The sequence below is a fragment of the Pagrus pagrus genome, assembly GCF_965226575.1.
Source record: "Pagrus pagrus genome assembly, chromosome: 9".
Classification (NCBI taxonomy): Eukaryota; Metazoa; Chordata; class Actinopteri; order Spariformes; family Sparidae; genus Pagrus; species Pagrus pagrus.
The window spans coordinates 7,644,985-7,670,735 of NC_140193.1; the positions used below are offsets into that span (position 1 = coordinate 7,644,985).

Sequence of the window (25,751 nt, forward strand, 5' to 3'; positions counted from 1 at the left end):
CATGCTGAAACACGGTACATTTCTCCACACCTTTAATAGTCCTCCCCCTCTTTATTATACGTTACAACATAGATGTCAGCATTTTTCCCTATGACGAATGAGCCTCTCTTCTCAGCCAATTTATCTTTTCTAGCCTGCTGTGTGTCCTTGTTGGTGGCACAACCTTCCATTTCCTGTGTTACAGCGAAGAAGGGGAGGACTTGAGGTCACGGGGAAAGAAATGAATCTGGGTGCAGATGGGAAAAGGGGGTATCTCATTAACAGGGCAAGGATAGATGTGCTGAGGTAGAGCCAGACGGACAGAGAAATAAGACTGGGACACCCTGATAGCACGGTAAAATGTGTTTAAAGAAATATTAAAGATGCTACAAAATCCAAACACAATAATCAGCTCACTTTAATTTCAGTAGATGGAAAAGCCGATGGAAGCTTGCCCTGAAAGTGTTGGATTGACTCACCCACTCACTCACACACACACACACACACACACACACACACACACACACACACACAGACACACACACACACACACTTACTCAAAAGGTTTTACTGCACTGCAATGCGGTGTGACATTGAGGATAATGACTGCACTCACGCACACACCCGTACACACAGACACACACATGTGACTGCAAAAAAACACCCGTGAATACACAAGGGGGATGTCAAGGTGAGCAGACACGGTCCTCCACGGATTAAAAGGAAATACTCAGTTAAAAAGCTTTGTGGGGTCATTTGTTATTGGACTACATGGAGGAACAAGGAGGAGGTCGTGACAGGTGAGTGTCGGGGACTGCAGCAGACTTTCGCTGACGCTCATTAAGACTGTCAATTAGCAAAAGTACTCCCACCCAAAGGGCAAAAAAAGGTTGCTGACATTGCCTTCAAAAATGACCCATACGGCAATTTTCAGAATGACTTACATCAGTGTTTTCTGATCTTTCAACCCTGAATATGACTGAATTTCCATTTCATGTATTTAATTTAGCCTGACACTGTTATCCCGGTGGCCAGTATCTTGTTTGTTTTTTCGAACCAATAAGTGGTCATTTTCATTCAACACAGAAGCTGCAGTAATGGTTGCTAGGAGCAGCATTTCCATTATAAGAAGCCAAATCGGGAGTTGCTGTTTTTAACAGTTACCTCATTTCAACGTGTATAGTTGAAATGAAATGTCATCCACACATCCATCCGTTGCAAATTTTGATATGCTATGTTTTATTGATGTAACATGACTAAAGGTAGCTTGTCTGGCAAACAGCTCATTTTTATCGACTGAACAAACTTCTGTTGTTTCTCCGGAGATGACAAATTACATTGAAAACGAGCTAACTAAGCTAGCTTATGTTACAGTTATGCTGAGGAGGATGCCATTAATGTTTACATTCCATGCATTTCACGAGGACAGGCCTCTCACCGAGCCATACAGAGTAATTAATTATCATGCTGACTATTACAGCTTGGGGAGGACTTAACTTGACAAACCTTTTTCATTATTTGGGTTAGGGTTAGAAACTGTGTGTCATTTCCAGTAAAGATACATCAAAATATCACAATATAAAACCTGTGTTTTGTTTTTAAAAGTACATAACATAAGAAGATAGGCTATCAGAGGAAACTCACCCATCTTAGACTTGAGTGGTTACCTCTCCAACCTGATCTCAGTGCACAGCTGATGGATACATATGTTTGTTTACGTGATGTAACAGAAGTTTATATTTAATGGATTCAGCATTGAATAACCATTACAGGTTAACCCCTGTAAATATCCTAGACTTCCTACAATATACAAACTGTTGCGAGACTTGAAAGTCACTGAGAAAACTCACATAATTTCTGATGACTGCTACACCTTTGAACAAAATGAAACTTTGCTGCCTCAGGAAAGTTTGAGGTCATCCCAAAAATAAAGCCATAAAAACCCTTACTTTCCTCCCTCACCTGCTCTGATGGGACTACATGAGCCTCTCTGCGCGAAGGGTGCCCACGCAGGTGTACATCAGTGTGTGTGTATCAAAGAGAGTGCATGTGTGCACGTTCTTCTCCTCCTCTGCTCTGTCTATCTGGGTCAGCCATCTGGGCAGTTGCCAAGGCCTTGGTAAAGTGGGCATCACAGCTGGCCAGCAAACACACACACACCCACACACACACAGGACAGCACAGAGCCACCACCAGGTAACATCTGCAACTGCCACCGCCCAAAGCAAGCGTCAACACTGCCACCTGAGCCCTCATTATGTTCTCTGGGAGTCGAGGAGTGAACAGGGTGGGCTTTGTGAGTGCATGTGCAAGAGCAAAATGCTTGAGAACCACTCTGACTGCAATTATAGGGGAATGTGTGTTTGTGTGTTTATGTATGTTTGCATAAATGAGCATGAACCTTCGACTCTGGGTTCATTTTCCTTGAACAGGAATGTGGTGTTAAAGCTAATCAGCCACTTTCAAGATGGAGACCAAATCCCGGCTGCAGAAACCTCTCCAACCTCCTTTTCTTTCAGCCTTTCTGTCGCACAATGGCGGTTTAGGCTTTCCCACACCTCTTCAATCCAGTGGTCGCAGATAGGATTACAACAGAGGTGCTGGAAAAGTAGGCCACCACATGTTGAGTTCAGATTTCTGTGTGTGTGCCCGTACATTGTGAGTGTATGAGATGACACAACATTAAAGTCCGGGTATCCAGTGAAGTAGGCTAAAGCTTACACCTGGTAAAATGAGAACCTTTTGTGGAAAGCCGTTATCGGTAAAGGCCTGTTTTTAGAGGACCAGCAAATGCATGCGAGTATACACAAACACACACACTTAGGACATAAGTGCTCCATTCAGTTTCTTAACCCAATAAATGGTCTCAAAAGAGATTATAGCCTCTTTCATGGACTTGTCTTAGCTTGTCTGTAAAATCAATTAACAGGAGAGATTCAGAATTTCCAGGTGAGACTGGAACAACTGCCTGGAAAAGGTAGAGAGTGCTCTGTGTAAGCAGCCAGTTTTCAGTAAGAAAGTGCAGAAGCACACATGGAAAAATGTATTAAAACGCTTACAAGATCTTTTATAACAACCGTGGCCTTTATCAGGTAATCCCAGACAAATTGCCTCAGAGAAATGAAGCTCCAAAGAAGAATGAGCTAAAGTCCAGTAAAAGGACTGTATCTGTATCTGACCTCCAGACGGTTTTCCTGGAAAGGGACCGGCTTGCATGAATGACCCCCAATTCAAACTAAAGTAGCCTTCAGACTTTTCCATCCATATCTGGGGAATAAATGAAGCGTGATCTGTGACAATATGGCTACTAGACAGATTTAGTGGTGCAGTCAGCTCAACAACAACTCTAACAGTCTCCCCTCTCAGGATTAAAACCACTGAGATGTCACTGAGTTAGGCCTATTTAACCCAACCAACTGCTACACTAAGTCTGCCCAACACGGCTTCTTCAGGCACTGGACAGTTCCCTTGAGTCAATGTGGAGCAGACTGAGTGAAAAAAAAAAGAAAAAAAAAGAGAAAATCAAGCTTTTGCATAAGAAGCAATCAGCGATGGTAGAATGGTCTTGGGAAAGCAACAAAAACATGTGACAGCCTCTTGGCACGCTGTTGTTGGTGTCAATGTGCCAGGCCAGAAAACCACAGAGGGGGAATTGGGGCATGGGCAGATGTGCCTGTGGCTCTGGGGCCTCCGTCCCTCTGTCAGGCCTCCCCTCCCCCCCTACTCCTTCATTTTCCGCTCTTTGTTTTTTCCTCTCTTTCTTAAAGTCTTCATCTGACTGCCCGACACACGCCAGCGCAAACATGGTTGTTTCCTTTTACTGCTGAGTGTTAAAGCCTTAAATTATTGAATGTTTTGCTCCCTGTGGCCGACAGCAGAAGACTATGGCTGCACCAGCGGTAAATGTATGTGCAGTAAGTGTATCAGGTGAGAGAGTATGTTGTTGTATCTCAAGTGATTTCCCCATTGATAAATGTTAGAAGAAAGACAAGGCTGCCCATTACAGACAACCCAATTGCCAGATTATACTGTATATTAGCTAAGTCTATATCTGCAAAACCACAGATAAGTTAAAACTGAACGTTTCTTTATGCCTGTTTAGGTTGAATTTTCTATTTCTGTCTTTTCACAACACTGTGCTTATGCTCTGCTTAGGTTTAGGCACAAAAACCACTTGGTCAGGATAAGTAAAACATTCTGGTTGCCAAGATCCCAGATGGAGATTTCCGCAAGGTCTCCTTAAAAAAACACCCACTTTTGAAGCGACAATATCCGCTGATAATGTTCACAGCTCTCTTGTCGCTTTCGACAAGACAAAAACAGATGGAAATATCCCCAGGTGTCCTTCCAAATATCCACTGGTGTCACTTGAACTGCAATCAGCTGTTTGCCAGCCTAGTTTGCTGTAATAATCGCACATCTGTCCCAACCAACTCCCCATGTGAAATATGGATAATAAAAGTCTGATATGCCACATTTAGTACTCATGTAAACCTTGGATGTATCTGTGGTTTGCAGACACGTTAACTGCAAACATTGTATCGTGGCGACTGGGCTGTTTCAGAAGATGGAGTATTCAGACCAGTTAAAACACACTGAGCTCTAACAGTGAGTCAGTATTAATACAAAGGAGGGCTGAAACATCTCTCTGGGATTACCATGTGGCCATAGCTGCCTTAGGCCTGTCCTACTATGGACCAGTGAACAAAGCTGGTCTTCCTTGCTCGCTGGGCTGCTTTCTATCCGTCTTCATGTCTACATTTTATTTATTTTATTGCATTGCATTGACAGTGTGACAGCCTGTAGCCTTGGAGAATTCAAACTCTATGATGTTGCAAATTTCCAAAAAACACAAGAGGCTGAAGGAATTCTTCTGAGAGAAAGAGAAGAGCTCTGCAGAATTACGAATAAAATACACAACGTTTTAATGAATCACTGCCAGAATTTTCAAGGGAAAAAGATGACAATATGATGTGAGTACTGTGCCATCCTTTCATCTAACTATCCAAATTATTCAGGAACAAGTTCTTGGAATCAAACCGCTTCAAGATTTCACACTCAGTCCCTCTTCATTAGGATAATATTTTAATATATTCCCAAGACTACTGTCAGCTAAAAATGACCTCTCATTTTCTGTTATCTGTTTGTATAGTGGTTGCAGTGGTTGCAGTGGTATAGCCATTATGCTGCAGGACTGTATTTGACATCTCCTTTCATGGGGCAAAGGCCACAGTTACATAAGTGTTACTATTTTAGTTTGGTAACTCACATGCCTCTGATGGAAGGACCGAACAGATTTCTGCCAGTACAGCATCCCTAATGGCCAGTTTTAAAGTACCCCTAAAAAACTGCAGAGAGACAATATTCAAGTTTTTTTAATTTTTTTTTATTTTGTGTTATACTTTATTGTTTTAATAAGCATGCTGTACTTCTGGAAAACGGCCTTACTCCTTAATTAATAACTGTAAGGCATGTTCATTTGCTTTGGTGGAAAGTTATGCTGTGGACCGGAGGACTAATGATTCAATGTGATGCGAACATGCTGACTCAGGAGGGTTTCAAAGTCATTTGCCCGTTGGGTCACTCAAGGTAAACCAGGGACCGAAATAGAGAGAGAACAAGGGGGGGCAGATAAACACCGAAGACAATGAGCCAGAGCGCTTTTGATAGAGAGGAAATGGCACTATAGCAGCAAAGGTAAACGTAAAATTAAGTGCTTTGTTGATGCAGCGAGAGAGAGAGATAAACAAACTGAAGAACAATTTACTGCATTCTTATTCTTCTGACCTTTTTAATTCACTTTATTTAGTATAAAAGAGTGGGACTGAAAAGCAGTGGGTACAATTAGATCATTGAAATGCAGGTTAACAACATCTACACTGTTAGCTTCAATGACCAAACAAAGTGGCCCTTGATACTGAAGACACAAAAAAGTCTGTTGTGAAAAGCAGGAGGTAACCTTTCTTCAGAGATTTCAGAAGACATGCCAACATAACATGCTCTGTGCAGTAGAGCCAAACCAATACATATCATCCGCAGATATTGGCCTGTCACAGATATATTGGTTATGGCGTTTATGTTATCCAATATGCACCGACAGACAACTTTAAACTGCAGAAAATGATGCAAGGAGTAATTTATAATTCATACATTACCTGTAAAGTTTACTGCTTCAGTGCACTGGTGTCATTTTAGACAAGTTTATAGTGAAACTGTAAAATATTCTGACTCCGTTACATATCGTCTCTATCTCACAAGTGTTAAGTAAAATCCACATTTGAAGGATCAATGCAAAAAATGTGTGTACATCGGCCGATATATACACCGATCAGATCAGAGCATTAAAACCACTGACAAGTGAAGTAGGTAACATGGATCATCTCATTGCAGTCAAATGTTCTGCTGGGAAAACTTGGGTCCTGGCATTTATGTGAATGGCACTTGACACACACCACCCATCCAAATAGCGTTGCAGACAAAGTACACCTCATTGTGGCAATGGCACTCCACGGTGGCACTGGCCCCCCCAAGCAGGACAATGCACCCAGCCACACCACAAAAACTGTTTAGGAATGGCCGAAAATTTGACAAAGAGCTCCAAGACTCGACCTGGCCTCCAAATTCCCTAGCTCCCAATCCAATCCAGGATCTGTGGGATTTTAAATTGCTCATAGTGAACATCTACGGGATGTTTGCGAGCTGGTAGCCCGAGGCCGGATGTGACCCTTGAATTACCTAATTTCGGCTCTTTGATCAATTTGTTCGTAAGATAATTAGCCTGTTCATTAGTTATGTCTGTTGTAAGCACAAAAATACTCATACTTTATTTAAAAGTTTGAACAGAGGTCGTTTAAGCAGAGAAATTTACCAGAATCAAACTGAAAACCTGCTTCTAGATTTAAAAGGTTCATTGTTTTTTTTTTTCCCCTGTACTTTTGAATATATAATGTTTCTTTTTCAATCTTGAAAACTAATGAACAACAAGGAGAAAAAAACAAGAAGTGCATTATGCTAACACATTTAATTTCTTGGATGTAAAGGTCAGACACTGATGACGGAAATGTTTGACCTCTTGGCACTTTACCTTTTTAAAAAAAACAGGTCCTTCTTAAAAGTAGCTGAACCGGCTTGCTCCACAAGGTACATTTAATACTACTGTGTACAACAGCAAAGCAGGGAGAAGTATTGGAAGAACTATCTAGTAAAAGAAAAGACAATGAACCCAGACTGCTCCAAACATTATAGACCACGCTATGACAGTGAAATTGTTCAGTGTAGGTTTGAACTACTAAGACAGAACTACAGGAAATACATCTTGTGGTATTTTTGATTTAACATTTTTGCATTTTGAGTTTAGTTTTGTATTAATTTCAAGCAAAATTGCAAATTCATTCTATGCAGCAAATGATGTGTGTGTTAATGTGTGTATGTTTGGACATGGGAGGGATTAAAAATAGTTTTTCATCTGCAAAATTAGAAGCTGGCAGAAGACACTTGAGTAACACTCCTCTAAGCCAAATGCTTGACGGCAGTGAAAACATGAAAAATGGAACTGTCATAATGCCTCAACAAATCCACACTGAATCATCATCTTCTTTAGTGGAGCCTGCTCAACACAAACAGCAAATTCATGTTTTGAAAACTGCAAATTACAACCTAAAGGCTACATTAGAGCTGCAATGGATAGGTTCACCCTTCTTGTCAGTGCGTCTGGAGATTCGTCCCATTTGCTCCAACTTCTTTTGTCAGGCATGGACGCTTCACCACCGACAGGCAACAACACATTAGTACTTCAGAGTAAAATGCAAACTGTTTTCTTGGACTCACCTATGCTCAACCCTTTGTCTGCTTTGGTACAACGTGATCTGGTCCTGGCATCACATATGATATGACATGACTTCCAGTTACTATTTCAATTAGGAGTTTCTGAGCTTCTATACAGTAAAATAATACTGTACATTTGTCAAATAACCTGTCTCTATCTCTCAAAGTGAACATGACAGCAAACTGCTTCCACTGAAAAATGCGTTGTAATTTTAGCCCAATTTGCATGCAAGCCAGATTCACCGGATTGACAGAACAATCAGTTACAGAGACTTCGTCCATCATCTCTATTTAAGCACATCATCACTTCACTTATGACAGTCTAATCAATTCAAACAGGCCCTCTCATGGCTTTTGGTGCCCATGTGTATGCGTGCAAGTATAACTGTGTGAGTGAGTGTGTGTGTGTGTGTGTGGTGTCGGGGTATTCCTGGCACAGAGCAACAGCAGATGTGAGAGGTAATTTGGAGCCCAGAGAGACGCTCTCTGATGTGTTACAAAGCATTATGGGTAAATTTGCTGTCATTGAACTTGAGTGGACTTCAATGACACAATGATCTGTTCTCTCCTGACACACACACACACACACACACACACACACACACACACACACACACACACACACACACACACACACACACACACACACAGTTTGTTTTCTAGCTATAGCCTTGACCTTCTGGGACACATTTTTTGTGTGATCATCAGATTCACCTTTACGGAGGCAAAAAAAGAAAGCTTTGTCGCAGAAAAACTGGCTCACTTGCAAAGCACTCACAGGTTTAATGTTTATAATTAGTTAAAGGAGACCTGTTGTGCCTTTTCTCCTTTTTCCTTTCCTTCAGTGTTTTATATACAGTAGGTTCTTGTGCATGTAAAAGACCTCGAAAGTTAAAAGGGTGGAAGTCAGCAGCAAACACGTAAAAATGTATTTTTTTTTATGTTGTTTGCGGTGCTGGCTCAGGCGTGTGTGAGCTGACCAATCGGAGCAGACTGGGTATTCGGGAGGGGGGTCTTAAAGAGACAGGAGCTAAAATAGAGTGTTTCAGACAGAGGGGGGAAAACAGCGCTGCAGCACTGGACAGTATGAGTAAACTGATATGTTTTTAAAGCATTAAAGCATGTAAACCTATTCTAGTAGTAACCCAGGAAAAATGATGAACCTGAAAATGAGCATAATATGTCTTCTTTCAGAAATAAAGTTCAGTGTGTACTCATTCATTAACTTACACTCAAAATCCAAGATTTTGAACGAAACTGACAGGGAGGTTATTCTGTGTACACCCCGTGCACTTTGTCAGGCTAGTAGTCACAGGCTGGAACTGGTGTGGTAAAATGCTCGAGGCCATGTTTATGTAACTAGTTTCCTAACATGAGAATGGGTCACACTCACGCTGCAATTATGCCACAATAGAACAAGAGGCAAAGAGGAAAAGAGAAATTAAGTGTAGTTAATATGCTGACCAGCTGAAAAAGGTATGATTTTTAGCATAAATGTCCTCAGGTCAGAAGAGTGGGCACGATACACTGTTGAGATCACCACACACAAATGGTGCTTGTAATTACAAAAGGGTGAGAGAGGGGAGCGGGGCGCAGAGTTAAAATGAAACGACATAATGGGACAAACTATCATCTAAAAGGTGGGCAGTGGCAGAAGCAAGCAGATGCAAACAGACCGTTGGCAGCAGCATTTTTGACATGAGCAGACAATGAGGTCATGGGCTGCCAAGGCTGTTTTTTGTTGTTGTGGTTCTTGTTACTTGCTCACCCAGGGCCTTCGCCTGAACCCATCCGCAGCATAGCTTTAGCCTTAATGATAATGGCTTACTCCAGGACGTGGAGACTTGTTTTCAATGTCCCTCGACTCATTCAGCTTTCACCCAAAGGGACACCGAGGTTATGATGTTCACTCCATATAACATGGAGCAATGCACAGACAAAAACACACCAGCACTGGCCTAGGGGAGACGCAAAAATGGGGGCAGGAGGGAAGCTCAAAAGAGGAGACGCAGTCATATCCACTGAGTATGGAGGGAGCAGAGAGGTGATTCCATCCACTGAAACTAATGCAAACCTAACCAGTGAGCAGTTCGCAAAGTCAAACAGAAGAAGATCAGCTCTGTAGTTATATAAGCATTATGATTGTGTTTACATCAACAGCCAGCCAACGGGACATAATGTCATCTGACTGCTTAGAAGTGCACTAAAACATGCCAGCAAATTTCTGTCATTTCCTGCATGCAACATTCAAGAAGGGGCCATTTGTCATTCTATCACATCAATTTTTCATATATTGACTGAGCAGTCACAAATGGCCTGGCGTTCAACCACATCACAACGTTAAGTAAGGTACAGTACATATGTTTTGAAAAAGCCAGAGAAGTATAGTGGCAAGGGAGGGCAGAATGCTCTGCCAATCTGCTATTACTAAAAAATGGTGCAGAAAAAGAAAGACATTTTCTTCTGTAAGGAGACTTATTATGATCATTTCCAGATCTCTGTTTTTATTCTGGTGCTCCACTTGAGTAGCTTAGCATGATTCACAATTGTAGGAATTCCTTATTTGTCTAATACTGGCCCTTCTTGTACCCTCTTACTTCATCCTCTTTCAAAAACAAGCCATGTGGGCTCTTTTCTCCTCATTTGATTGTTTATTCATTTATTTATTTTTGGTATTGTTTATTTTTACCAGGACAGCGCACAATTAAAAGTAATTGCACCAGAGTTAGCTAGCAGCTGATTTGCATCTGTTGTCCCTGGGCAGGTAAGCAAAAAACACAGAACGGCAAGTACACTACATAGAACAACACAATACATAAATAAAACAGCACAATACATTAAGGCCCCCCTTCATAAAATCCCACTTTCTTCAGAAATGAAACTTCAAGAAGCCTACCGAGGGGCAGCACCCACTGCTTCAGAGCATCGCCTCATCCTCCTGCTGGTGTGTATGACAGCGTAGTAATATGGGGCACTGAAATAGATGAGGCCAGGCACCCTCTACAGAAACACATCTTTATAACTTTATTCACTGATTTTGGTAAAACCAGATCATATTTTATGAAGAAAATACCTCAGTGATTTCCTGATCGACAAATCAATTTACTAGTCGCTAAGTTATCTAGCACATTAGCTTTGGGGACGGTGGAGGAGGCTGTTAAGACTGCTAACTGCATGGTTAACTGAGCTAACATTACAATTAGCAGCATTTAGCAATTACTTTTAGCAACAAGTAAAACTCTGTCAATCAGAAAGCTCTATAAATCACAGAGTTTACGCAGAGCAGCTGGAGGACATCGGAGGAAATGGCAAAAATATTTTCTCCATATTGCCCAATAAGGGCTGGACCTTAAAATAATATTTTAGGCTTTATCGTGATATACGATATATATCTAGATGTTTTGAAATTTCCTCAAAACACTTCAGAAGTGCTACACCTGGGCAACAATATCAAATATCACAATATTTTTGACCAAATGCCTCAATACTGATAATGCAACAATATTGCAGGGATAATTATTGGGTCTTTTACAAAATTTTAACACAATGATATTTTTGATAAATAATCATCAGTAATGTTGATATAATCACAAAGTAGGTAAAGGCTAGTATTAGAACAAGAACAGTCTTTTTTCAGACAATCACATCACTGTACTGTAATGCAGCCTTTAAAACAAAGAAGAGACAACTGTTATGTCAAATAACGATAATCTCAGACGGTACAGTCTCAAATCACGATAACAATATATATTATAAATATTGCCTAGCACTACATCCAACCAACCAAGCAGCTGGATGGTTGCATCTTTGCACTTTGCTGTGGTGCTGTGCTTGCGGCAGACTGAACAACAAACGAGCTGATGACAAACTGATGACAAATTGTGGGTCAAGGAAGAAAAAGCCGTTGGAATTATAGTATTCAGAACATTACATATATGAAAGATGATAAATCATAACAGGTCCCCTTTAAGCTCTGTCCTCTGAAGGTCAATCTACTCCTGATATTGAAATCTGGACACAAGTGGTCATGTTTCATTGAGGTGTCTTGAGCCAATCTGCAATATCAATATAAGGGCTGATTGAGGTATTTTAATGAAACTGTAGGAGCTCCATAAAGCCTGACTCCTCTTGATCCAATGTTTATTGTAACCAAGTGGGCTCTGGGTAAAACTGCTTGTCAAATCTGCCCCATAGTGCTCTGTTCAAAACCCTGGAACAATTTCCTAATGTGCAGCATTGCAAGTGCGGCGTGACACGAACAAATAAACTGCAGGAGGCACTTTCAATAAATGATAACCACAAGCAGCAAAGTAAGCAGAGCTGCTTTGAGTAACAAAATTGTTGCTTCGCTGTGTTTGCCTTCATTTCAGTCAGCTTTTTAGATGCAGCGTGCCTCTAAAGTGCTGCTGTTGTTTGAAATTGTATCCAGTCCTTCATGCAACAACACTTTCAGACTGACACTCCTCTCTTTATGGACACAATACAAAAGACTATGGGAAACCATAAGAGTAAAGCTGGGTGTATTTTTTTCAGAGCTACTCAGCTGTATTATATCTTCTATAAATGGAAAATCGAAATTGTCTTTACCTAAAAAAAAAAACCACAACTTAACGACAACTGAAAAAAATCATGTTGTTTCTCCAGACGTCAGCAAGATTTCATCAATATCCTGAATTTGCCTTTGACAAATGCAGAACTTGATGTTGAAAGCTGTGAAAAAAATCATTACCACATACCTTCTGTTCATCATGAAAACAAACTGAATTTTCACACATATATCTTCTTTGTTTACACCATTTGCTTTCCTGTAAATAGAAGACCTGAGCAAGCAAAGCGGCCCACAACAGCCCGTCTCCTGCCAACATATACAAAGCTGATAATGAGTGATTCATCAGTGCTAATTTGCTGTGCTAATTTTATCAGCGAACTTCACAGGCTTGAAGAAACCTTGCTATGGCAGAATGCGTGAACAGCATGAAGCTTAACACAGGCACGGTCACATTGTCAAGGAGCTGCCGTGATGTGTGTGCACTGAAATGTCAACGCCCAAGTACATATGATATATATACAGTATATATCACAGATACATCGGTATCTGGGAATATGTTGCCCGATTTGCACCAATATGACGAACAGTTAGAGATTAAAATGCAATTTCCATAATATCGGCATTGGACTCAAAAATCATGTATTGGTCTGGCTGTAATATCTGATTTAGCTCAAGTGAGCTTATTAAAGTTCATTCCAGGCTCATTACAAATGTATTTGCATTTTCCAATCAAGACATATGGGATATGGCGATATTATTCAGGCATTCGTTGGACATGTATACAACCATTCAGAATATGAGTCTCACTTGGGCTCTCACCTGTTTAAGGTCCGCTCTGTGTGTTGCCTAGCCCACAGTTTGACAGGCTGGGGTAGAGATGCCTGCACACCTACTTTTAAATAATTAGAAAGACTTGGTTTTGAGATCCCAAATACATTTGAAAAGACGTTATTTACACCCTTTTTAAAGCTGAAATCTTCACTATAGCTGCTAAGCTAAAAGTGTTAAGCCTGATTTATGCTTCTGCGTCGCGGCGACGGCGTAGCTACGTCGTCGACGCAGACCCCTACGCGGACCCTGCGCCGTAGCCTGACGTGCGCCTCCAAAAAATCCTGACTACGCGTCACGTCGACGCGTCAAGACGCTAACGGCCAGGACTGGGATTGGTCCGCTCAGACCGTCATTCCGGCAGTTGCTTTTCCGGTCAACAGTATAACAACACCGCCAGTTACTTCTGCTGCTTGCATGCTTGTCTCCTATTGCTTGTGAACTCCATGCTTTGTGAGATCCCAGCAGGGCAGGAGGAGTATTGGTGTTGTGCAGCATGTAGCTTGTAAGCCCCACACTGTGACCAGAATGCTACACAGCATATCCGCTCTGACCGCAACTGCAGTGCAAGAGAGCAAGAACCCCCCGAAACCAATCCCCCCCCACCCCCCCTCGCGGCTTGGCGGTGAATTGCAGACCAACGCGTTCCCTCGACGCAGAACTTCGAATGCTCAATGACGGCGTAGGGTCGACGACGTAGCTACGCCGTCGCCGCGACGCAGAAGCATAAACTAAGCTTTAGTGGGTGCACAAGCTCCAAGTCCTGTCAAGGTTGTAAATAATGTCTTTTCATTTTCTATTTGGGATCTCGGGGCTACTGAAGACTTGTATTATGCCAGATGTGCTGTAGCTGAGCAATTTTACATTTTTTTTATGTTTTAAAACAAGTCCCTATCTACTTCAGTTGTTTAAGAGAGTGCTTTACCCCTGTTTTGCTGTGAAGCTCCAGAAGTGTTTTGTGGACAACGACACTTGTGTGAACAGCTTCGTAAGAATATCGTCTTTTTAGAAAAAAGGGTAAAAACTGGAATATTTTGTACATGTAAACGGAGTCAATGAACTTTGCCATTAGAAACTTGACATATTGGTAAACGTCTTGTCCCAGCAGTATGGCTCCGACGTCAGTGCCAGCCAACCAGCTGGAGCATTTGGAAATATGTGTGTGCATATGTGTGTAGCGCTGTGTCGATTTGACATAGCTCTTCCACTTATTTCAGTCCTTATATAATAGAGATCATTTCTGATAAATGTGACAGCAAACTCATGTCATGACGCAGTCAGGTTGGAAGTGCCTACTGCTGCAGGGAGACAACAGCATCACTACAGATCAAATGTTACTCACTGAATGGATCCAATAAAAAACACTTGAAACACTCCCTAAGCAGACTACTGAAACAACAAATGGGTCTTTAGAAAGGTCTTTTACAAGCTTATTCATCTGTGCTTGTTTGTATCCAAGCCTTCGCTTTGATTGTGTTTCAGTCAGAGGGATTTTTCTGTTTTAGTTTTTAAAGTTACAAACAATATTGAAGGGACAGCATATACAATACATTACGATCTGTATTCCCATCTGATGCTTGTTTATTTGTTGTATTTCTTCTCAAAAACAAAAAAAAGTGTCACTTTTGCTGTTGGTTTTAGCATTATCTTTTCGATTATAATATTAAAGACTGGTCAGTGGAAATACATAACATTGGGAATTGCTTTCTAACCAACACCAGCAGTACTGCAGGAAGTACTGTGTTTCTGTGTCAGAGAGACGGGTCGGGGAGTGAATCATGTGGTTTGGGGCGCTGTATGTTTCAACATCACCTATGGAGAGCAATCTGCTGTGGTGTTAGGCTGGGGTTTTTCCCTGCCAGCCAAAATCTAGGGTGGCTTAATGTGGAAAAAAGAGTTTCATTTTTGTAAATTGTTAAAAAAAAAATGTAAAAAGAAGTCAGCATTGCCCCGGTGTCGGTGCCACCTTGTCATAAGGGCTCTGGGATTTTTATATGTTTTGATCTGTGGCAAACACAAGTTTATGATACCTAATTGTTTATTCAGGAAGACTATCTTCCTGACTAGCTAATGTTAGGCTGTAAACGAACTACATCGCGATCGCATGACTTCAACGTTACAACACTAAGCGTCTTACTACACTATACTATACAAACACTTAACTATAAACTAGTCAATACACAAATTCTAAAGTTAAGAGTTGTATAGTTTGCAACTGTAAAGACGGACTAGTGAGTTGATGAGTGTCTGTGTTTGGCGTAATGGCGCTTAAAATCCCAGACAACTTTGTAGTCTTATTGAGCTACTTGTTAGCAACCACCTTTTTAGAGACAAAAACAAAACTTTTGTTAATCACAGACATTATTTCAGGCATTCACCAAACAATTCCATCAACTACATCTAACTTCTGTATAGGTTTTGTGACTCATTTCTGCAGCACTATAACATCACAGTTGAAGTATTAGTAAAAAAAAACAGAATTTATAATAAAAGCCACATACTGTACTGTACTCATGTTCAATTTGGGATTTTTAAAGATAGTACATAAAGAGGGAGGTCCACCTCTGATACTTTACAGCTCTTTTGGGAATGTGACAGAGAAGTTGAGATGGATTCAGTTTACCACTTTAGCTCTGCAACAGAGGTAGGTGTAGCATCTCCGTGATCTCTTTTAGCCACTGGGTCCATCTGCCTGCTCTTCCATTCTGCCTGGATAGCCTTGCTTACTGACTGAGCAGTTTGCTGTGTGGCGGTAGGGGGTGCTAAGCTTGTTGAAAACCTGGAGTGCACACAAATGGCTCATGCATGCACAATGTCTGATACACACACTCCATCACTATTAATATTTGAAATCCTGCAGTTCAATGTCTTATCCCTCCCTTTATCCCGTTCTTTTGCTGCTAAAAGAGCAGCTCTATACCATCCATCTTGTTTGTATGGACTGGCCCCCCAGTGGGGCAGGGACTACTCAGAGATTCATATAAGTGGAAAGTAGAAATCTCAGAATCTGTCATCATCTGTGGTTGCAAAATGCGTTTTCAAGCCTATTTAGGACACATTTATAATCCAGGGGTTTAGCAGCTAACCCCCTGGATACTGTACTACAACTACATAACTAAGGTCAGGGTGTAATCCTGTAATAAGTCATATTTTTACTACAGCCAAATGACCTCTCCTCCTCAGGTTAGAAACGAATGAAAAGGATGCAAACAAGCTGGTCACTGGAGAGAAAGCAACTGCTGCCAGTTGGTGGCAAAGTTGGTTTGTAGCACATGGGAAGTGGAACCAGCAAATCTTAATGACACTGTGTTTTGCCAGCAGATGCAGGCACACAGCAATTGAAATACTTATTCCCATCTCAGAATCAATCATCCACAAACTGTTAAAAGAGTGAGTGTGTTGTCAAACTCAGCTGACAAGCCTCAATCCATCAGAGAACCAACAATAATGTGTTTGGTGAGGAGTGGAAATATGTACAGGCTGTGAAATACATATTTTAAAACGCTGCCCTTCATGTCAATCCAATTTAGTACAAACCCTGAACTATAAAGTAGGTTTTTTAAAACACAAGTCATGTCCGTCAAATTCCTTTTGTTGTTTCTGCAGTATATTATACGTTTTTGTTGGGGGCAGTTATTTTCTGCGTCAAGGTCTTAGGTTTAAGACGGTATGAACCCTACTGGCCCTCTTGTCATCTCGTCCTCAGTCCAAAAAATATATGAAGAAGCAGCATTTACTTTAGTTAGTTTAAAAGCAAGCTTAAAAATATTTTATTCTTTTCTACCTTTGACTGAATCTCACCAGAACTCACCATTATTCACCATACTTTTGAACTTCAGTTCTTCTAAGTGCTGTGCAAAGATTAAACAGCCTTTGGATATTAATTGTGCTCAATAAATAAATAATTTCCTATAGAAATCAATTGATGCAGAGCTATGCCAGAGACAGCACACTCCATGTGAACAGCTGATCGTAATGAATGAAGATTGATTTTGTAGGTAGGGCTGAAAGGTTAATGAGATTAACAGTGAGGTTATTGCACATTCATGTAAGCTTCAACAAACACGCCTGCGTGAGTTACACTCCTGTGTGTCATTTCAGTAAAGTTAATAAAAGAGTAAAAATTTCAGTGCGAGTAAAACTCACCCTGGTGTGTGCAAAACTCATTTTCTTCTCTATGCTCACACACTCATTCTCTGATGATTTCAGCCATAATGAGTTGAGTATTATTATTTTTTAGGCCTCAGCCAATTACACTTTATGACCAGTTGAACTACGTCTTCTCTATTGTTGTTAACATGGCAGTTTACACACACAGACACATTAGAGAGCACATGCACAGAGACGCACACACAAACACTTTAACAAAATGCACAACCATTCTTTCTTTATCACAGACACACGCACACACTTACTATCTCCCTATATCCAAAGAGCTAATTATAGCTTTCCCATTAATCAGCGACAGCTGTAATTATACTAATTCCAGTGTGTAATCTGATCAAGGTGAGGAAGATCAAATCACAGCCTTTCTGTCCTGCTAGGCTTTACGGGGGGTTCAGTAATGGTGGCGACAGCGGTGAGGTTGTAAGGAAAATTGATTTAGACCAAAACAATCTGATTTGACTTGGTATGGTGGCTGATTAGTGGGGCAAAGTACAAGCATGTGTGTAAATAAAGCTATCTCTGGTGTCTGGAGGCCATTGTGGCTGCTAAATTGCTTTTTATTAATTTAAAACTGCTTGTATTGTTAGACTGTAACGCAACCAACGAGGAACGGTTGTCTACCTACAGTATTAAACTTCTGTCCAATCTTCACTTCAATGAATAGATGAATAAAACTTCTTCAGCTCTCTGTGCACACATCTCTCTGTGCTCTGTGTGTGATTATACCGGCAGATAACTAATGCAGACATGTGTGATTTCTATTAATAATGGCTGCTTCCGTAAGTAGCACCGTACTGTTTTATCTGTGTGTGTGTGCGTAACCATTGTGTGAAAGTGCCAGATTAGTGGTAGACTCATCTGTAATCATCTACCCAAGATGGTGATAATTGGTGACAATATGTCCTTTTGAAACTCAATATGTGAACAAATCTGCATACGAGTGTTTACCATTTTAATATTGAGCAGCTCAACTCTACACCAGATACAGAAGAAGACTAGGAATTAGGGATGTCCCAATCAAGTATTTTGCATTCAGGACCTGATCAAAAGCAGTAGAAGCGAAATAGTTTATTTACAGTCCTGAACTGGGAGTTAACTAGTTGTAGCGTGACTGCTGTAGTAAGCTAGTTAGCCGGGCATGCTACTGGTTTCCTTACATTTCATAGACTGCTTGCAGTTTTGCTGTAAGTTCTGCAAATGTGTTAACTGCAGTTTGGGTTTTGGAAAACCAAACACCTCCCTCCAAACTCTTTACAGAACCAGTATTTTTTATATTTCAGTTCTGCAGTGATGAACTTAAGTATTACAAGAAACTTTCTAACTGGTTATGAAACCAACGCATCCTCATATCTAAATGAATGAATGGAGCGATTGCAACCAGTGATTCTGAAAATGACATATCACCGCTCCCAAGATAACATGACCGTTGCAGCATACCAGCGACAGGCCTTCATAAAACGCTCACACTTAGGTTAGGTTTAGGAAAACATTGTGGTTTGGGTTAAAATAACTACATTACGTATATAACTTCACTGTCTGACTTGACTTTCGCTGTCACACTGGACCCAAAAAAGCAGTCTCCTGAAAGTTAAGTGCCTGCTGGACCTGCACATCTGTCCTCGACCTCCTCCCTGTGCAAACTTTGTCACTGTTTATACTACTTCACTTGACTTCTCTGCTGCAATAATAATTACTACAGCCACTAAAAGTGGCCATCTAACAAGAAACATAAATGTGGGTTTTAATAAGCTGCTCTCTCACTAGACTGATATGGTAGTTTTTCTGATGAGGGTGGGCCGTATGAAACAGTGTCAAGTTAATACTGATGCCTCTACATGGCCTACATATGCAAAGATTGGCTATTTCTGTAGTATCATAGTACAGCGTTTGTATTAAAAAATGAATATAGGAAAATTGGTAGCTTCATATTCAAAATATGGGGCAGCAGTAGCTGTAGCTGTAGGGACCAGTCAGCAGGTAGTTTGGACTGGTAGTTGAAGAGATGAGCAAGGCACCAACCCCAAAAACTGCTCAGGACGCCTGATGTGGGGCAGTCCCCTTGCTCTGACACCTCTCCATAGATTAATGCATGTGTATAGGTCCTGTTGGTGCATATGTTTGAATTTCTGTCCTGTGTGTGTGTTAAATTTACCCAATACGGTATATATATGGTAAAATTATTCTTCAATTGACTTTGGTATGGGCCTGAGTTACATACTGTATCAGGCACTTGGAAACTGGACGCTCTGATTTTCACATAATCAAAATGCCACCAATGAATAAACATACTAATACAGATGATGTACATAACATGTCACCAAGTAATAACACCTAGGGTAAATCATTTATACAAGAAGTACATAGAAGTGCTGTGACATTTAAGTCATGTAAACAAACCGCTGCCACTGAAGTATTATGAAGTTTAATCAGTGATCCAGATGCAGTAGGTCCCATCTGTACTTTGTACAGTGCAAAACAGATGTCACCGAGACAGTAAGCAGACTGACTCTGCTGGGTCAAATCTACACGATCAGTGATAGCAACCTCTGTTACGGCTTCGCCTCAGTGACTACATTGTTTTCACATCTGTTCACCGCTTCCACTTCCAGGTTCCAAAACAAATGGGGCCTTTGATACCGGATCCATCCGTCTCCTGTTGGTCACAGGCACAGATGGAAACCAGTGTACGTGTACGATTTTCTTTTGTACGACAGCTAGCGAGGGCAACAAAGAACTGTGAGAGTGAGAAATAGATCAGCAGAGTGTGGGTGCAGTGTGTGATAGCCCGCAGGTACTCTGCAGATGGATTCTTCACATATAAATACATGCTAATCAGTGTGATGCAGTGTTGTGAGCCACTGGACCATACAGAACATATGGTGCCGGAGAATCTGAGGAGAGAGAACGCAAATACAGCAACATAATTATATTATAATATAACGCAAGGTTTACTTTAAGATATTTCAGGATGCTGATGTTGATTTTCTCATTAGACCGCGTGACTGTGTTCAACAGGAAAGACTCAAAATCACTCACAATCCAAAAGCAACACTAGAAGGAAATGATTTATGTGGACTAGAATATAAGAAAAGAGAACAGATGTTAGAAAGGTCTTTTGAACAGAAGCCAGATTAAGTACAAATGAAACTAAAGCAGCTTTGTTTCAACCTTGACCTTTTGACTCTTGAACCTGCTCCCTTTGTTTCCCTGGATTTTGCTAATCGGCATAATCTACTAAAGCACACCTCACAAGCTGCTCTGAGTAAGGGCAGAAACACAAAATGTAAAAATATCTCCCACTTTATTCTAACCTTGTCGGCAAAGCTCGGACTCCTGGGGACATTTTCCAGACTCGATCAATCTCATATGCGACTGAACAACCGAGACCACGCTTGCTGCCTGTTTGTAATTTGGGGACACACAACCATCTGTTACATCTAGCCAAAGCCAGAAGGGTCAGCGCACCTTCGGACTGGTGTGGGACAGAAGTTTGCAAACTATGAGGTGAGAGGGAGAGTTGTGAGGCAAAGATACTGCATGAAGTGAAAGGGACATGTGCATGCAGGTGTTGGAGGTGAAAAAAAGGGGAAGTTAATAATGGTAGTGAACACAGACTGAGATATTGGTTGGTTGATGTTATCAGTTGATATTGGCCTATCATAGATATATGCTGTCAGAAGAACTTAAAACCCAAATCTTCATCAAAGATTGTACTCCTCTTAGAGTCATAACTCAGTCAAATCTAATCACATAGGCCTGACACACTGTTCTAGATTCAGTAAGACTTACACTTTCCAAGGACACCATTATCCCACTTGTCTATCACAAATAAACAGCCCTATAAACCTGCTAAGGTTAATTCAGCAGGCTTTAATGGTCCAACATTTAAACAAATACATGCTTGTTTCTGTCTGCAGGGGGCCCAATGTGTCCCGACTTTGAAAGCCCCTGGTGAGGGACATTAATGCAGGTATTCATTAATTGGCAAAAAAAATCCTGGCGGAGGGTAAAATCATTTGTTACTGAAAATGATTTAATTCCTTTAATCATTTCAGCGGGCTGGAACTCAATAATGTGGAGAGCAGTTTTAATGGTCCTTCACTAATGTGGGTCAGCCCAGCAGGTTTGCTATCAAAATTTCAACAGAATCTACATATTTCTGTGCACACGGTTAGCAGAGGTATTAAATATATATGATGATGATTTCTCTAGTGCAGTATTTCAAAATGCTCTGACTTGAAATGCTTGAACTGAAGTGGGAGACCGACATTAGCCTGACATCTCAGCAATGCTCCTGGTTTCTGCTGATTGAGCAAAAAACCTTCAAGATGGGTTCTCAACATGAGCAGCTGCACATATGGTAAATAGAGTGTGCGTGGATGTATTTCCATATCTTTGTGTGTGTTTGTGTCAATGTGCATGTCTTCATACAGAGGAAAAAATAAAGGGATGAACTCAAATCAGGATTCTGATTTAGCCACCTTGCAGATGCTGAGCTCCATACATAATGCACAAAATTCATTCATTACAAGTCCCAGCTGCAAGACCAAAGGTCATTCTTGCAGCAGTTCCCATTTCATTTCATTGGTGCACAGCTTAGACGCACGTGAAAACTATGGTGCTCATGACACAGATGAGTTATTGTGGCCCAGTTCCTGGTGGTATGAAGATTAAATCATCTGAGCCAGACACCTTTGTAGCAACAAGAAGAAAAAAATGATTAAATGAGGTGTGTTATCATCACACGCAGCTCTCATCTTCCATCATTCAGTGAGGACCTGACACTGTATCGTGTATCATGGGCATCAAGCAGAATACAGAATGTACTGAGGGATGCATACATGATGTTTTACAGTCCATTTATAAAGTGGGGATTGTAAAGTCTTTTGTCAGTGTCCCTCTCCAGATTTGCTAGCTGATTCATGTATTCATGGTGGCACTGTAGGTGCATATATCGGTCTAATTTTTTATTTAAGTGATTACAATACAGAAAAGGATGCTTGGGGTGACTTATAATTGCTAGATTCCTTACTTACTGACTCAGTGTACTGATGTAATTTTGAACAGCAAAGTTTATTTTTAACCTGTAAAATATCCTGCCTCCGTTGCATTTCTCTGTTATAAGTCACAATGTGCATCAGAAACTCACTGAATGGCATGTAAAAATATGCAACTGGGTTGTCACAAGCTTCTCAAATGGCCGTCTTACTCTGCTTCCCAGCAGCAACACGACACACTGTAACTGTATGAGTGTTGGCTATCCTGCCAAAATTGCGCTAAATATTTATTACAATAATGGAGGTGAGGTGGAGGCAAGATGCCACAGGTTGTATTACAGGAATGTTACACACAGAAATGTCTGAACGCACAGAGAACAATGTCTAAAAATTCAGCTTTAAAACCACCGCAAATTAACTACAGCTCTAGCTCACATGTCTACATGCAAAGGGCTGTTTTGCAGTCTGACGATGTAAGCAAACAAATATGTGCTTACATCGACGAATGCAAAATATGTGTGTGCTTGTTTGAGTCTGATACAGAAGCAGGTCATGCTGTGTGCGGTTTAGGAGCATCTTCTCCCTATAGGAGTGGAGGATGAGGGAGTCTGTATGTTACAGAGACAGGCAGAGCTGACAGCATTGTTTTATGCATTTCTTAAACTTTTCAACACCTTTAATCTATAAGGAAGTCCTTACAAAGGCAGCAAGGTGCCATCACCTGAACGCTCACGGGCACAACCCCCATGTAGCAGCATGCGTTGATCAGCATCTTCTCAAGGCGGCCCTCCTTCTCTACCTGACAGTTCAACCCCCACAGCGCCCAGCAGGAAAATGGAGACAATTTAAGAGGAGTGCATGGGGGGCTGTAAATGTCTCCTCTTGTCAGTAACACCAGCAGTGTCAGAGCTGTCTCTGACTCTCCATGAACAATAACTGCACCATGGCATAAAAAATAGAAAATACTGCACTTCCATAAAGTTGAGGGACTTGTAAGAGACAACATTTTAAAAAGCAATGTCAAAATTGATTCGGAGGATATCTTGACTTTTGATCTCTAGCTGAAGCTCTAAAAACACTAGATCCTACACTTCCCACAATGCAACTAGATTAGTTTCTTTTGTTAAATACCCTCCCACTGCCTTTCAAACTCTACAATCAGAGTTCGTACTGAAAGCTTTCAGTTGAAAATGTAAAATCTCAAGCCCAAGGTAGAGTAAACCTTATGACATCACTATGACATCAACTGGGTTATTGTTTTCAGACTTGAGAAAGCTCCTGGAGAGCCACAGACATTATTATAGAACCATTTTTAGTATTTTTTTTTTGCAGGCCGAGTAGTGCTTCCAGTGATGAGTAAACCGATCTAGAGTGAATGAGTCACCACAACATGAAGGGACACAAGTGGTTTGTGGACATACATAAATGCATTTCCGTGGCCTACGATTGATCATCTGTACACAACAAAGCAAGGGTTTTGAGACTGAATCGAACAGAGGTGAGTGGAGGAGACAGGCAGTGAGAGACTAAAAGAGATGGAGGAAGAGTCGAGGATCCCCTGATATTTGAGCCATTCTAAAAATAGCAGCACTGGAGCAGAGATATGAATTGTACTCCTCAAAGCCCTCCGAGAACAAAAGGCAGAAAGAAAGAGAGCAAAAGCTGCATGTTTTCTTTTTCGATGTAAAGGTGAAACAGGAGGGGTGAGCTGAGTTGGCAACGGCTACATGTATAAGTTACACCACTGTTTATGAACTCTGTCTCGTACAGAATATGAGCCCTATTAATTTCTGGCTGATTGGTAACGTTACTCCTCATTTGGCACACCGGTCATTGGAGTAACTCCAGGGTTGAAACATTCATGCTGTCAGCACGCCGTAGCTTAGACACGAATTTGTTTTGCATACGAGATATCAATGTCACGGCTCGATTCTGTTGATCAAAGAGGACAACCAGGAGTGGGTTGTCATGCTGTCAAGCGCACACAGTGTATCTGCAACAACGTCACTCAAAAATCTCTTCAAAAACCTTCTTTTTTATGATTTTTTTTGTCCTCTTTTTGAGCTTCTCTCTTATCCGATCATCCTCTCAGGAAATCTCCACCTTAGGATTTATCTTAGATGTTCGTCATCTGGAAAGACCACTGTTGCACCTGTGTCGGGCCAGCTATATGCGAGAAATATCACAGTTCTGGACTCACCGTTCCACTGAGTAGTCAAGAGGAAAGCTGTGTCTTTTTTCCAATCCTTTGCAGTCCACAAAGGCCACACACAGCTCCTGCAGGAAAAAAAGGAAAAGGATTAGATATGTGTGTTGTGGCTCTATACATCGAGTATTCTGCACTGGTTCATACACTATAATGCATCCTCTGCTATGTTAATATCTTCAAAATAAATGTTAAAAAAGAGAAGCGATATTTGAGGTTATGGGATTTCTCATCAAATATTTAATAAATGAATCTGGTCCAGAGTGATCCCACATAAAATCCCATCAATAGGGAGGTCCTGCTTTAACCGTAGTGCTGAAATATGGCTCGACGAGGGTCACGTGCAGGGTGCGACATTTCTTAAAAGGAGCAATAAAAAGAAACAAGGCCACGGATCTCTTCAGGCAGTCGGTGGAATGTCACAGATCACCGGGATATAAGAAGAAACCGCCTGTCAGCACCCTCCTGACCCTGCTCCAAGCAACTTGACTCTAACTGGCACCAACTACAGCAAAAACATTTCAAAACGGCACTTAAAACAGAGTGGCAGTAAACAGCCAAGACATCAACAGAGGCGTCGGGAAAAGGGAGCAGATGCTGCCCCATTGTCCAATCACATTAGAGACAGAGATTCCACTGTTGCAGGCACAAGGAGAGCTAACTGGGAAACAAAACATGGATGTGACTCTGGCAAGGTTTAGCATCGACTGAAACTGAGACGCAGACTTCTAGAAAAATTAAAATCAGGTTACTTGTCTCACACTAGAGCTGGCTATTGCCACTGATGTTCCCAATCACAAGGTTTGGTTCTATATCGATCCAATTGAATCCAGTGATTCTGTCAGATTGCCGATAAAATAAAGATTTTCATTTTTACTGCAAATCGGTCCCAAATATCGTTTTTCAGTCTCCTTGATTTCTAATAATCGTTATCAGTATCAGCCCTGAAAAAGCCGGCATTAGATCATTCAAGTGAAGATTGATTTGAATCAGAAAATTCATTTTTTATACCCAGCCCTATCTCATCCTGTCCAAACTAACCAACCGCTGCCCTTCAACAGTGACAAACAGAGAAAAGAGCAAAAGATACAAGTTCAGGCATCACAAGACTTTTATCACAAGTACATGTAATGTGTCGATACCAGGTAACATACTACATGACAATTGCAAGATCGTATACCTTTATTATCATATACACTCG

At 41.1% G+C, this 25,751-nt stretch overlaps 1 protein-coding gene across 1 annotated transcript in view; it reads right to left on the reverse strand.

The window, feature by feature from the left end:
• The window catches only part of adarb1b (adenosine deaminase RNA specific B1b), a 128,715-nt gene that overhangs the window by 60,053 nt on the left and 42,911 nt on the right, over positions 1–25,751 (reverse strand). Inside the window, exon 2 of the mRNA XM_084362964.1 lies at positions 24,545–24,621. The gene's annotated coding sequence lies outside the window, so the exon portion shown is untranslated. The remainder of the gene's footprint in view (positions 1–24,544; positions 24,622–25,751) is intronic.